The following is a 16152-nucleotide window of genomic DNA, read 5'->3' as shown; positions in this document are numbered from 1 at the left end:
ACAATAGTAAACGTCCACGTTCCTGCTCTAGTGATCCCAAAAAGTGACCTGAGTATTGACAGCTTCCCAAAAGCAGATGTTCACCTGGGGAAAAGGAGATCTGTGGAGCTAGTATCCCGAATGAAGAGAGAGAATTCGTTTTCCACCAAATTGAAGGAAGCATTCCATGCAATCCCATGTGAACACAGGCTGTTTAGCCTCACCTCATCAATATTCACAACAATACTCTTGCCACACATCCAAGTTGGAGCAAATTCTAAATGGTTGCAGATAACCAGATGGGAATTACTGCAGACCATCAACACCACTGTAAAAGGATTCAACGTGATCAATGAAGAACTGAGAGCAATCAGACTGATGACCCTCCAAAACAGATATGTGCTTGACATGATCACTGCAATGGAAGGAGGTGTTTGTGCAAAAACTGGAGAATCATGTTGCACATTCTTACCATCTCACGATGAAGAGAATGGAACCCTCACAGAGGCCATAAGCATGTTGACAAATCTAAAGAATCAAATGATTGATGAAACGGATAAAGTGGACAATGACAGCTGGCTTGGGAACCTGTTCTCATGGGTCCCACAATGGATGGCTGATATATTCAAGTTTCTGGGAGCCCTGCTAGTAATGATACTACTAGGTTTCTGTGTGATCATAATAATCATCACACAGAGCCAGAAAACAGCAAGGAAAGCCATTGGGATGAAGATTATGGTCAATGTAGAGCCAGGGTGGAAGCCCAGAGACCTAACTGATGAAGAGATAAAGGACTTTGTGAAGGCCAGTGAGTTTGCGCCAGAAGGAACCAAATTTGCATACTCTAAGAAATGAAGAAAGTATGAAGGAAAATGGATTTACTGCAGTCCAAATGGACAATGCCAGCTGATGACCTGAAACAAGGATAAACATGTCAAAACAGCAGGGAGTTTGAAAGGCGTGATAAAAATGTGGACTCCAAAGACGCATATGTTCACGCCATCATGTACCAACCCTGAAGATGATGAACAAAACACTGAAGAATCAAGAGAAATGGAGACGAAAATTGAAGAAGCAGTGGTCGATGAACCAACCACAGGGGGGAGTGTAGAGGAGGTTCCAGACATGACCTGCACCCCTGCCCCTCAGTTCGATCTGCCAGGAAGGTACCCGCTAAGGGGCGTGACGTATGAAGAGCAAATGAACCACCAGAGAGCCGCACTGGGACTCTGCCCAGTATACATTAGGAGATCCGTGCCTGTTGAAGTGCCCATAACAAGACAACCCTGGGCAGCGCGGTACCCTATCAGACAGCCATACCAGCCACTGATACGAAATGAGGAGTACCTTCATGCAGGCCACGAAGAGACCACAAAAGCCTTAATGGAAAGCCTGTAGAAATGACATAAGTGCCTGAACAGACTCGCAAATGAACAAAAGTGGCTGTCGAAGACAAGCACGCCAGTGCGAGTAGCTATGAAAATAAATGTAATGGACACAGAGAAGAGACAATGTTAAAACGTAGGGAAACGGTGCTACGAGACAAGATGGAAGCAACCGTCCTGTTAAATGTGTGTAAATAGGCTTAAAACGCAAGATGCTAAGAAACCGATACTGCTTGCAATGCTTAGTTGCATAATAGAAGCGGCATGCGCCGACTATATATCTACCTCAAGAAGCATATTATACAAGTGCGACTCCATTTTGTAAAAGCAGAAATGTACCCAGGCGGCCAGAGGCCTGACAGGCCAAGTTTTCGAAACCCAGCCTAAGGCAAGAGATGGAGCGGAATCGAAACTCAACAAAGAGCGGCTCATGCCTAGGAAATCGAGGTCAACCAGAGAAGGGGAGGAGAGCATCAACTTGCAAGAATCAGGCTCCGGAGCATACCAGCTTGCCTGTGAAGGTCAAGATAAGACAGGCCCAGGCAGGTGGCAGAGCCGAACCAGAATTAAATACAATAAAAGCTGGAAACTGAAGCAGATTCATGGTGTACAGACACGTGACCTGCCAGGCGCAAAGAAGTACCATCGCCTGATGTCATCCAGAACCCGAGGATGCCATAAGTTCTCCTGATAAGAGACTACAGTACCGAGGCCATACCCAGGCAATTAATTGACACATAGCCCTAAAATACTGATTGATGGAAGGGAGGCAGGGTGAAACTTGGGACACCAGGCACCTGGGTTTCCATTCTGCATACTGCTAATTAAAATGGGGATTTATTATCTAGGGGTGTAACCCGTCCAATCACAATAGACCAAGTAATCTAGGGTCCTATAGCCAGTAGAACCAATGAGATGTCGTACTTGTAGTGATGTCTATCACGAGTAATGTAGAGGGTTGGACATAGACGCCAACCCGATAAGAGATATCCAATCCACATGCTCTGTTACCGTATACAGATATAGCACCTATACTTAAGTTACCTTTCCTAACCAATTATATTGCATGATGATTTTTGTAAAGTTAGACGTCAATGATGACGGGTTTTATGCATAAAAGTGGCTGTTCAACTGAAGTTCGGGGAAGTCCGGGCGAGAGAGGTGATCGCAACGCTGCTGATTTCCATTTGTTTTCCCTGTTTGATGTACTTGCCATTAAATGGACTTCCCTTTGCCTTCTTACTGAGTCCTCATTTTTGAGTTGTGCTGGAGTATGTGAATCCTGCACCCCCTGTCCTCACATGGTGCAGATATCTTGTTTTAAAAGCTCAGGAGGGTGAGTACTGACCTATGGGCCCGTCAGTAACTTCCTCCCCTCTCTGAACAATGGGAGTCGCAGAACTTTGAGAGTTAATAACTACAATTCTTGGGTGTTCTGTTGTGTATAAGTGAAATTAATATGAAACAACTCCTGCTGTAGGAACCTGCATAATCAGGAGAGCACTTCCTGGATACCTGCACTAATATTTAGTGATGTATTGCCTATTTTCATTTACAATAATGCAGTCAATACGTACCGCTGTTTATCTGGAAGGTATTAAGGGCTGTATTTTGAACACATAAGGCTTAGTTGTAGCTCGTCTTTTCTTAATATGTTTCCCACTTTTACCCTTCCTTTGCTCTGGGAGCTAATCCATAGGTTCCACTCTGGCTGGTGCTAGGTTATTTACTTTCTCCTGCTGTCGGAGAGCGGGAGCTGGATATAGTTTGATATACATATATAAAACCATATGCATCTCCCCAATCCAAACCACACCCAGCCCCCTCACTCCACAGCAGCAGGAGAAAGGAAGTCAACCAGCACCAGCCAGAGAGGTTCGGGTGCGACTATTGAGCTAGCAATCTAAATCAGGGGACCCCTCTGTGCATACCGTTGGGAGTTAGACTAAGGTGGCCAGAGCGCCTGTCTATACTTATTCTATATAAACAAATACCATAGGATGCCTGTGCATTGGTAACTGAGTATGTGCACAGCCTTCATTACTCTGAGACCTGTCCATAATTATGCACGTGGAACGGGACCATTATCTCTGGACTGTGATTAGAGTCCAATTGTGCAACTGACGTCCTGCCAATTCTCTCCTCACTTCCAAATCCTGTGGCTGTCCGAATCAGTATATTTAGTTCAATGATACAAACATTTTATTGTTAGGGTGAAAAATGAAATGCACACAAAGCCCAGTGTGCATTACACACTCAGTAATTCAATCTGTCAACCCTTTTATCACAGACCTATTTACCAAACATAAATATCTGTGGCCATTATTACATTCCTAATTCCCATTTCATACATTTATGATTTGATCTTTTTTCTGAAATTTCAATCCAATCAAGTTCCAGCTATCTTTTTTTACTGCATTTGGATTGGACCATTCATCTGTGACCAATTGATTCAAAATGTCTACATTGTTGTCTCCACACTGTTATTGATGTCTTGTTCACCTGTCTTTTTCGATCAATTAAAGCTTCAAATTGTGGTAATTCAGCTTCCTCCAGGGTCTTCCTATAAAGCGTTAATTTGTTCCACATTATTCTGGCATTTAGTGTGGATATGCCCACTTCGAACAGTATACATGCGGTTGGGCAACCATGGCTAGCTGAAGAATTCACTTCCAGAATGTGCTCTCACACCTGGCCCAAATCTGTGATGAAGAACTGAACATGCTTTTTGCTCCAAAGACCAATATTGGGGTCACCTTGCTTTTATAAAACTTTATTATCGGTATATATGAGATTTCCCATATTTTTTTTGCAAGATCATGCCTTGTGATGTTAGCTGTTTGCAGTTACTTGCAACCTTTTTCATCGTTGGGTCGTCATTTATACTCGAGTTTATTAGCATGCCCAGGTATCGAGTATAAGGGACTTTATTCAAGACCTCAGTTCCCAATGTCCATCTTGACTTATTTTTCTTAGGTTGACCACCCCTTTTGTTTTCAAGGACTAGAATTTCTGATTTGGCTACGTTGATCTCTAGCCCTAGGTCTTCAATGAAGGTCTTTAGAGCAATAAGCTTTCTTTGGAGGCCAATAGGTGTCAGATCCAAAAGGACCATGTCGTCAGCACAGAGGATCCAACTAATGTGAAGCCCACTCAACTTTGGTGGTGGAAACGACACTACACTCTCCAGTGCGGTACCAACCTCTGAGATATAGAAATTGAAGAGTGTCGCACCTAGGGGGCACCCTAGCTTTACGCCCCTTTCTGTTCATATGGGCTTAGTTAGGTGACCCTCACTGTCTGAGCAAATCTGGGTCTCTGAGTACATCTCTTTTATGGCCTGAATCAGGCTATGAGGGCAACCTCTTGCTTTTAACTTCGACCATAACGTTTCACGGTCGACTCCATCGAAAGCATTGGCAAGATCTATAAATGCCAGATAAACTTTATGTCCTGATTTGATGGCGTCTATTTTTAGCAAGTTCAATATGAGAAGGTTTAGACTGCATCCCACACCTTTGATGAAGCCAGTCTGCCGAGCATCAAAGATCTTTTTCGTTCTTATCCATCTCATTAGTTGTGTTAGGAGTAGACTTGCAAAGACTTTCCCCAACACCTCCAGAAGGGCTATTAGCCGATAGTTTGCTGGATTGGTGCGGATGCCCTTTTTAAAGATAGGACCAATAATACCTAATTTCCAAGTTGTTGGGATACGGCCTTTCTTGATTATATTCTGAAACAATAATACCTAATTTCCAAGTTGTTGGGATATGGCCTTCTTGATTATATTCTGAAAAAGGGTATCGCAAAAGTCTGTCCATTCTTCAATGGTATATTTGAGGATGGCATTCGAAAGGCTGTCAGGCCCAGCTGCTCATGAGGAACTGCACTTTTGAATACAACTCCGAATGTCTTCTCGCTCGATGCATAAGTCCCAGGGATGGCTTACTTGGAGGATAGGGCAGGATGTTTCTTTTTTTTTCTTGAATAGGTGACTGTAGTGCCTTACCCATTGATTTTCATTCACCCTATTCGGCATTTTGGGGATTTTCCAGTTCATTGACTATCGACCAAAAGCTTCTTGGGTTTCTTTGGTTCAAGGCATCTAGCATTACTTGAGAGTCTCTTTGTTCGAGCGTTGATCTGTGTGTTTTAATCCAGTTATTGTAGATGTTCTTCGCTTTTCTTATCTCACACTTTTGATCAATATTAGCTGCACCACAGATTCTTCTTAATTCCTTTCTCAATTCCCATTTTTTTTGGGCAACTTGTTGGTCGTAGTTATGACTCTGATAAGTCGGTTTGTTACAAGCACTTTTTTTTGTTCTATAGAGTTCTAGCAAGAGATGGTATTCTATATGATCAACGTTCATTGCCCCAACTTTTGGTCTAATATGTTCAGCTAAAGTGATTATATCACAATTTCTTAAGCATAGACGGTTGTGGCCTGGCTCCAACGATATTTGCTGTTTCCATTGCTGACGTGATTGAGGCTTTCTTTGTTTCCAATCGATTGTAACCACATTATGATCACTTTGCAGAGATTTAGTTACCTTCAGGGCCATAATCTCTTGCGCCCTTGCTTCTGATATAAAAAGAATAATCTAATATTGAGTTTTGGGAGCCTCTTTCCCAGGTCACCGTTGGTGGGATATCGCCCGTTATGGCTCCGTTCATCATCAAAAAATGTATGCCATTTCATCAAGCCAGCTTTTCCTTTTTCGGTTCTCCTTATGTTTCATGCCATTTTTGGGCACATCTACTTCCAGCAGCTTCATGTTGAAATCACCACACAGAGCAATTTGTGTGTCCGCATTTCCTGTTAAGATATTATCAATGGTATCTAGAAGTTCTTCTTCAAACTTTTGATGGTCGGCTGGGTTCGTATTCCAGTAAACATTTAGCAAGTGAACAATTTTATTTTTTATTTTTCTAGTGCATTCAGTTGCTTCTAACGTTGCATACTGGATGTGCGGCGAAATAATGTGGGCTGTTTCTATAAAATCCGCATTTACGTTTCACTAGAATCAGCTGTCCAGACATTGGTCTACCCTTACTTTGAACCATTGCCGGATTTATGGCCACTTCAAATCCGTCAACACATGGACTTTTGTTCAGCCACGTCTCCTGGAGAATATTATATTGGCCATTTTAAGAGCTTAAGGGGAGACTTAACTAGAGATGAGAATCCTCTCGTGTTCCATGTGTCCAACACAATCTTATTTAATTAATCATGGCATTAGCTTTCTGATGTTTCATTTAATGCTTTGGCTACCCACGCCAGCAATTTTTTCCATCATCTGCTTGGTCTGTTTTATCGACTTCAGACGTCCCTGGGTTTTCTCAGTCCCTCTTGTGAGACTGTCACTTGTTGCAGCAAAATTTCTGTCTTCCCGTCTTTCCCCTTCTGTTGTTCGTTTAATACTGTCTTTGTGGTTGTGTTGACCTTCGTTTGCAACCTTCCACTTTTGCTTTGACCGCTTGCTTCAGCAGGCTCTGTAGGTTCATTGTTCACTAGGGCATTGGCAACCGCATACAATTGGAAACCGGCATCTAACAGCTGTCTCTCACACAACATCATGGATTGAGCACGTTTCCGGTCTCCAATATGGAGCAAGGCAAACTTGCGATTCAATTCATCCATGATTTCAACGCGTTCACTGTGATGCTGGAAATGCATCGGAAGGACAGGGCCTCCGTATCCTTGTCCTTTACTGATTTTTATTGTGTGTTCTGTCGTGTTTTCCACGCAGGAGTTCATGTGGGACTCCAGGCGGTGCAGCTCTCTTTTGGTTTGGTGAACGGACCCATGGGATACCCTTATGGCACCCATGGGTGGGGGTACAACCCTGTGCCCCTAGTGTATGTTTTTGGGTGCCTGTGGGTGGCCCGCAGAGCAGGGTATGGGCTGGTGGCAGCTCCATGCTGAATTCGACAGGTGCGCGGAGTATCCTCCATTTTGGGATACCCCGGCCCTGCCATTGGGATCCGTTGATTCCTGATCGAAAACAAGATGGCCCCGGTGGCCTCTTGCTTTCTATTACCCAATACCTTGTTTTCCCAAAGTCCTGGGAAGCCCTGACTCTGTCCCTTCCCCCTGACTGGCTGTTGGGTGGAAATGCCATATATGGTGTTGTTGTGAAGGCCCGGCCAGACTAGCTGGAGCCTTCCCGGTGATGTATGTTGTGGGTACCTCCTGTGGGTGGGACCTGGGTGAATAGAGTGTGTGACGAATATGCATTCTGTGTTGTGGGTGTCTAGTATTTGGTGGTTGACACAATGACTGAGCCACCCCTGCCCGAAACCGGTATGAATGCAGCTGGGAGTGTTGAATGGCTCGGTACTTGTCCCAATACACATAACTTGTTGTGAGTGTCTGGAGAGAAGTGAATGGCCTGAATACCTCGTGTGCCTGATTGTCTGCCTGCCTGCATGAATGCCCGTAGTCGTGATTGGATGCTTGAGTGTGACCCAGCGGAATGAATGGGAGATCAACAGTAAATCTGGGGACCTCTCACTGCTAGGAATCGTGTTCAGAAGCTGAAGTCCACTATGACGAGTAACTGGATTAACTGACGCTTGACCTTGAATCCCTGCTGGACGAGAAGAATTGCTGTTGCTCTCCTTCACAATCTGAAAGCTGTTGTGCCTCCAAGGACTGACCCAGAGAGGCCCTGGTAAGGCGCCCTCTTCCTGAGCTACGAGGGACCATCGTGCACAGCTGATCTTTGCCAACGCTCCCTGGTAGACAGACCTTGGACAGGCTGCCGACCCAATACGGGGACTGCTGCGGAACTCCAAGGAGAAGCACTCGGACTGTTGTCCGCCACTGTCGACGACCGCCGTCGCCGACCGGAGCTGCCGTGCTCCCGTTTGCCTACAAACTTCCATTGATCATCGGACGCTCTCGTCTGCATCGTCACCGGCTTGTCTCCGACTGGAGAAGGCCTGACCGTCGACGTGCCGAGGAGCATCCACCGGTGGGTTTCCCGCCACCTAAGGACCACAGAGATGCCAACGACTCGACGCCCTTGCTGGGCCACAGTTCTTCATCATCTCTTTGCGGTCCAGAACTATCGTCACCGAGGTGCCCCGCACGCCTCTTCCTTGCAGGACGCCAACGCTCTGTCATCGACGAGCACCGCTAGGAACGAAGCTGCCACTTCCCTGCCGTAGTTCACCCTGTTCTCCGTCGGACGTTCAATGACCCGTGACTCCTGCCTTAAAGGGAGAGCACTCAAGAAGGGCCGTCGATTCCCCGACACTGAATGCCAAGTTCCCTGACACCTCTCGACGATCTGTGGTTCCCGCCTGAAAGGGAGGCACTCAAGAAGGATCGTCGGCGTATCGCCGGAGAACTCTGGTACATTGGGGGGGGGGTAGAAACTTAATAGGAAGAAGTGAGACTATTGCACATATGGACTGGGCTTGTGCTATATATCTTTTATTTCCAGGTTGCCCAGATGGGGGGATCTCCACACAGAACTGTGCCTAGCGGTAGGATTCAGCATTCTGCCTATTGTTTCAACCATCTTACGGTCCTGCCTATCTCTATTGCTGGTTTGCTCGTTATTAATCTGTGTGACATTTTAACCTTACAGTTGATGCACTTTAATGAGATTCGATAACATTAGTGGTACCACTTTAGAATTGTATATATTTATTTGACTTCCGAGTACAAAGTGCATTATTGTGATCGTGTACATACCTTTGAATATTAATTATATAAAGACTGTGTTATCAGTAATACAGTGTGTGGACATTCCTTTGTGGGGGTTCGGAGACTACACTGTACTTAAGAACCACCCCGTATCACCTCCTGAGAAGCTAGGCCTTGATTGCTCGTCCATTGCTACCTTATAGAGCATCTTGGCTGGGGTCCGCTGTGCCTCTCCTCTACCATATAGGGAGCGGAAGAACAGACACCCCCTACCAGTCTTTACATTCAATTCTTGCACTTTTTATAGATCTTAGTACCCTCGTTTGTGCTTACAAGGTTTGTCGGAGGTGTAATACTCGGCCCGTTTTTGCATTCATCAAGCTGGCGACTGGAGTTTCTTTCATCCTTCTTCTCTACAGCCACATTCCGCACTTCCTCATCACCTTCCTCTTCGGATAAGATATATGTCGACATGTTCAACAACTCCTGGTTGTCGCCCTCTTCATCTCCACTCACAATTACGACTTTATCTCCATTAATTTTTCCTCCCTCTCCATTCCTGCTTGTCGATGGGTCTTTTCTTTTAATTTCTACTGTATCCATTGCTGCCTCACCGTTTGATGTCTCTGAATTATTAAAAGTGACATTCAGGGCTTTTATGTTTCTAAAGAAGTTAGCTGAGTTTCGTGAATTTCAGTTTTTTTTGAGTTGGTATATTTTTTGTTTTTTTCTTACTTTTGCCCTGTTTCACTTCTCCTTCTGTTCCTTTATTTGTTTTTTGTACTTTAGTTGTCATTTGCAGTTTTTCGAATATGTCAAACCATTCCACTTTCGGATCAGTGGAGGATACTGTGGACTTGATATTTGGTTGTTCCATTAGATCATCCTCTACTGCCGGTCTGGGGGAAGCAACTCCCTCAAGCTTTTGCTTCTCCACCAGCTCATTCGTTGTAAGTGGGAACATCGCAGGCTCTATAGTAGTGGGCAAACTCTTCCACCCAGCAGTCGCTGCAGCGACCTCCGTCTTTTCGGCGACTTCTTTCAATCTGTCCATTGTAACATTCTCCTCTGGTGCAAGGATTTTTGACAACTTCTTCCCATCAACTGAATTCTGTTGAGATTTCATGGTCTTCAGAGCGTCACCTCTTTCTTGTTGATTGTCTATTAATTGGTGGCCCTGAGCACATTCAGACACATCCCGGTTTATAACTAGTCCAGGGAATGACTGGCTCTCAGTCTGTGTTTGCTTTAGTTCAACACAGACCCTTCCATCTCGTTCTTTTTGAAGTAAGTTTAGAGTTTGTCTGGTGACTTCTGCTAAAAGTCTTTTGTCCTCCGAATTGTTTTTCAGGGAGTCCTTCAGTACTGTTAGCGAGATGTCATTGCCTCGCCTTGTCACCGTAATTTGAGACATCATATCAACCAAATCTGCTTCCAATTTTACTATTTTTGAGTTAAGCAGGGCTATTAATGTCGTCTGATCACGATAATTCTCGTTCAAGTTTTCAAAAAGCTTTGTTAAGGGAGCCACGGCTATTGTACTTGCTGACATCAGTATTGGGCGTAATTTGCTGATTACTTTCTCAACTATCACTAGCGTTGAGTGTTGGCTACTTAGCCCTTTTGGCAATTGGAGCTTAGATTCCTGGTGGTTCCGGTTTCTTCCGTTTGGTGAACTTTATTCATCGTCTGAGGATGAAGAGGAGTAAGTCTCGTTCGATTCTCTTTGATTCTGTGTTGATGCAGGTACACTCATTGGGCCTCATTACGACCCTGGCGGAAGACCATGGTGCTATTGGCACCATGGTTCATGCCGGTAAGTTACCGACTCCGCCATGGAGAAAGGGGGAATTACCACCCCATTACAAGGTTGGCGGGCCGGTAATTTCCCCTTCCTCCATGGCCCTTCCCCATTCCCATTTGTGCCCCATAGGGCTCAACGGGAATGGGGAAGGCGCTAATTATGGTGCTGCAAATTGCGGCACCGTAATTAGCACCAAGGTCCCTTTGTGGGTCCCTACTTTAACGTCGCCGTTAACCCATTAGCGTCTGGGTCGTAATGAGGCCCATTGACTCACTTAGGTTTTTACATGTAGGTTTCCCCGCCTGGCCTTTGAAACGTTTTTGCCAACAGCGAGCATCGCTTTCTGGACTTAAATCATGTCTAGCCCTTTTTTGGGATGTCATGATTTCTTCATTTCTTGAGTCTAATGAGGGAGTATCCAGCTCTAGGCTGACTAGATATCTCATATCATTGTCTTGGTGGTATACGCTTGCTGCCAATGGCATTGGTGTTTCACGTGGCATTATTTTATTTGATCTCATTGTGACAGCCAATTTGGTGTTCAGGGCTGCTAAATCTTTGAGGACCTGGTCTGCAATTACTAATGAATTGCGTCGGGAGGGAGGTTGAGTGTAATTCGAGACCTCATCTTGAATCCTATGATTCTCGAAGGGCTCCCATACTTCTTCTACTCCCCCTTCCTCGGATCTCTGAATTGGTGTTCCTTGTTCCGTGTCTGATACTGTGCATCTACCGGAGTCAATCCGCTTCTAGGCATCGGCATTCTGGATGTTTCATTAGCAGAAGCCTTTTTTGGAGGATCTGGCTTGTTTATCTTGGCAACTATCCTCCACGCCATTGATTTTAGTGGGGGAATTGCAACTGTAATCTCCCCACTCTTTGCGGATTGTATTCGGGGTAGTGCATGGTTATTTTCTCTTCTTGCAACTACGGTACTTTCTGTTGCCCAACGGCCTTTGATTCTGTTTGTTGGAGTCTGCTCTTATGTCACTGTAATTATCTCTGGCATTGGGCGGTCCTGGCACAAGATCATCAAGTTCGCTTTGATCCCACAAAAATAATTTTGGGAGAGATTCATGTGCATCGTCACCATCCACAATCCCTGCTGGATGAAGACACTCGCAAGCGGTAACACTTTCGCCCGCTCAGGACCACACATAGCGGGAGCGAAGTACAGCCCGGGAACACAGAACGGCCCACTCGCCAATGCGTGTCCCACGTCCAATGCCCGGTGCGAGGACTCCCCAGAGTCATGAGTGATATCGTCAGAGATCACGCCCGCCCCTTCACCTTCACTTCCACCTTCCCCTCTCATCCCATTGTCACTTACTTGATGAGGTGGGTTTGTGAGCTCCGCCGCAACTATTGAAGCGTCCTTTCATCGCCCTGCATCTCACAATTCACACTAGGTTTGGGGGAGGGAGTTCTTAACTTTAGCACACGTTTCGCCTGGGCGCGGGTCGTGGGGATTCCATTTCTCTGGCTCATTTTACCTTTTTTCAGTAACCTCACGGCCCCGGCCCCCAGGTAACACAGGCAACGCACTCCTGCCACACTCTGCTACGCTCCGCGTAGTGCCGAATGTTTTGTGTTAATGGCTCCACCTTTTTTTTGCCACACTCCACCATCTGAACTTCAACTATGTCCTAAATCTTCATCCTGTGATCATCACATAGTCCTGCAGACGTTCTGGCAGCTTTCTGGACTCCATTTGTGGAAACTGCCTATCGGCTAGCAGGTCAGCAGGTCAGGGCTGGGATCTACTGCCACCTCCGGTTCTCTCCTCTTCACCCCTTGAAACCTCAAGGTCTTTCTCTTTCATCCCTTCGACCTTCGAGGGATAGCGTACAGGCTGCCGTGTCCATGAGCATATGGCCCTATCTTTTTAAAGAAAATGGAGTTTCGAGTCATGCTGCTCCGGCCATCGAACACAGTGACCATGGACACCTTGACATCCACAATCTCTAATGTACGTGGTTCATAAGTAAGGGATAACTTCCTTTCTGGGTGCCAGCTTTTTAACAGAACCATATTTCCCAATGCTAATTCATAGCCCTTCTGGCCCCTCAGGCCATTCTCATATTCATTCCTTACTCTGTGAGCCACTGCTTTTGCTTGATCGTCAATCTCCCCGGCACCTGGTGTTCCATGTCGGGGATCAGTCCGCAAGGACATCTATTGAACAACACCTCTGTGGGGTGGGTGGCACTCCAGCAGAGCAATGCGTGGTGGCACAGTGCTCTCTAAAAAAATGGTATAGCACTCTTCGGATGCAGACCTCTTGTCAATGGGCAATTCGGAAAACCTTATTTATTGTCCTCATGAACCTCTCAGCCTCCCTGTTGGCCCTTGACCATTTAGGCGTTATCCTCTGAAGGTGAAATCCTCACTTCAGCATGAATTCTGCAAACCCTTCACTCTTGAATGGTGGTCTGTTGTTTGAGCAAACCTCCTTGGGCAGACCATATGACGCAAATATTTTCTCTAGTGCCAGTAGCACATCCGATAATGTTGTGGAGGAGACAAACTCAACCTCAGGATACTGGGACCATTGATCAATTGCCACTAGGAATTGAGTGTCTCTTCCTGTTGAGCCAAAATCCACATGCACCACCTCCCAGGGTTTGGAGCTGCGTGGCATAGATTCAGTCCTTGGTTCCCTGTTCGCTGGGGCTGATGCCTGACACCTCAGACACTCCTACATGAACTCATCAAACTTGTCAAGTCCAGGGAGCGGCATTTTCATTTGCAACCCAGATTTGGTTTTTGCTGATCCTTGGTGCGTGTGATGAGCCAGCTCAATCACCCTGTAAATGAAATGGATGGGGATCACAATCTTTGACATTCTTAGTACCAAACCATCCACAGTGAAGGTGAGTTCATTCCTGACTTTCCAGAGTTGTTCCAACGTCTTGTGGGCAGTCTCTGTCCTCTTGTCTGGGCTGGCGAGTACCCATCTCCAATCTTCCTCTATGATGGCATCTCTCAGGATGCGGAAGCAGCCATCCTTCTCCGACACCTCTTTGAGCTCATCTATCGACATTGAGTTAGGCATTGCCGCTTCTGTTAATGACGTCTTCAGTTTCCTCTGCCTTGGATATTTGGATATTTCACTTTGTGGGGGATGCCTGGACGAATAGTATGCCGCATTGTTGTGGCCAGGGAGATACACAAGATTTGCATTCTGATATGGTGGCCAAGTCTCTAATAAAGCGTCCACAGTATGTCAACATACCTAAGAAGCTGCAGACCTTTCAAAACATTCTCCAGTGCCTTGGCTTCCTGAATCTCTCTCATTTTAGGTGGGTCAGCTGAAATACCCCCTTTATGGAACACAAAAAAAAGAATTCCAGATGCCTTTTTAGAAATTCGCACTCCTCTTTGTCAGGGATGTCATTTCACCAAATTGCCAGGGTTACTGGAAGTGACATCACACGACCCTTGACCTCTAATGACATCATTTGACCCCACCCCAAAGTGACATCAAAGGAAGGAATGGAATACGACCTTTCACCCCTTGACAAGTGACATCACATAGCATTATTCCTAAGTACACTACGAAAAATATGGTTACGATATCACTGTATTGTGATATACATTTCATACAAGAATGGATCACCATATGTATCGTTAATATCAGTGTGTATAAAACCATATTACCTAATTACTGCGAATACAAGCAGACGTCGAAGGCCTAAAGTTAACGATGTGTAATTATATAGCACTTACGCTTAAGTGCTGTATATAGAACAAATATACATACATTATCACCCAACCTGTGTTGGTGCTCATTTATCAATCTCAGCAGGATGAAAGGCTGAGGTGGTCTTGATGGGATTCGAACCTGCAAATCACACACGCATAGCAGCAGCAAACGCTCAACCCATTGAGCTATCTTATCGGCTATCGCTATTTTACCGGTTATAGTAAAATGAGCAATTTCATGTCTGAATGTTCTCAAAGTCAGAAAGAAAATTACACTCTGTAGTGGATACCATTAAACTGGTAACTGAGGTTTAACTGCAGGTTAGATCATCTGCAGGTCTCGTGCAAAGTTGGCCACATGCCAAGCGTGTGTGGATCTACTTTTCAGGCTTCATAGATTTGCAAAATACATACAATTCGGAGGGTTCATAACTCTTTGTTTGTTTGTTTGTGTTATTTATTTATAGTGCTCACCAGACCCTGGGGCATCAGGGCGCAAGATATAAAGGATACGTTAAGCTTAGTTACGTAGTACATAAGATGCAAATGAATAAATACAGTGTAACATACATGAATGGCTAAATACAAAGTAATCAAGGTACAACACAGAGAGGGTATCCAAGTAGACTAACACATGGTAAGCAAAACAAGCAAAACAAAATACAGAAGAGTATAAAATGATAACGAGTATACATGGGAAGTGGATGCTTATCCGGGTATTTACTTGTCATTTTCTTTCAGCCAGTTAGTCATGTTTTGTCTGAATTTAGTGAAAGATTGGTATTCTCTAAGGTCAGGAGGCAAGGAGTCCCACAAATGGGCTGCCTTAACTGGGAAGCTATGTCCCCCAATGGTGGTGAGTTTGAAACGTGGTGCTAGGAAGCAATTAGAGTTGGCTTGTCTTGTCGGTCTGAGAGAAGTTTTTCTGCTGATCCTATCGGTGAGGTATAGCTGTGCTTTATTATTGAGGCATTTGTGGGTGAGGGAGGCGATTTTAAGTCAGATTTTGTCAAAGGTAGATAGCCATTTGTATTTTCTCCTGGTGGATGAAATGTGTTCATTTCTATTAATCTTGAGTGCTGCTCTCAAGGCATTATTCTGGAGTACCTGTATTTTTGGGATAATCTGTTTGTTCGCACCGATGTAAAGAGCATTACAGTAATCCAATTTAGAGAGTAAGAGGGCTCTAGAGAGGATTAGGCAGCTGTCAGTGGAAAGGAATTGTTTACTTGCTCTAATTAATTTGCATGTATAAGCTGTAGCAGAGGCTAGGGAGTTGACTTGTTTAGTGAAGTTCAGGGTGGCATCTAGGTAGAAACCTAAGGTCTTCACCTCCTTAGCTACTTTTATGATATTGCCATCAATGTTGAAGTTAGCATAATCTGGGCTTAGTTTAGCTAGGTGAGCCGTGGTGCCTAGGATGATTATAAGCTCAGTTTTGTCATCGTTCAGGCATAATCCATGGGTGGCCATCCATGCCTGAACGATGCCATAAATTCTATTCAGCAAAGCCAGATCCACAACATAATCCCCGGTAAGAGGTATGAGGATTTGGGTATCATCTGCATAGTTTGTGTAGGCGATACCCAAATGGTCAATTTCATCAAAGAGTGGCATGG

The sequence above is a fragment of the Ambystoma mexicanum genome, chromosome 2q (assembly GCF_040938575.1).
Source record: "Ambystoma mexicanum isolate Mex_15411 chromosome 2q, UKY_AmexF1_1, whole genome shotgun sequence".
Classification (NCBI taxonomy): domain Eukaryota; kingdom Metazoa; phylum Chordata; class Amphibia; order Caudata; family Ambystomatidae; genus Ambystoma; species Ambystoma mexicanum.
This window is presented reverse-complemented; position numbering follows the sequence as displayed.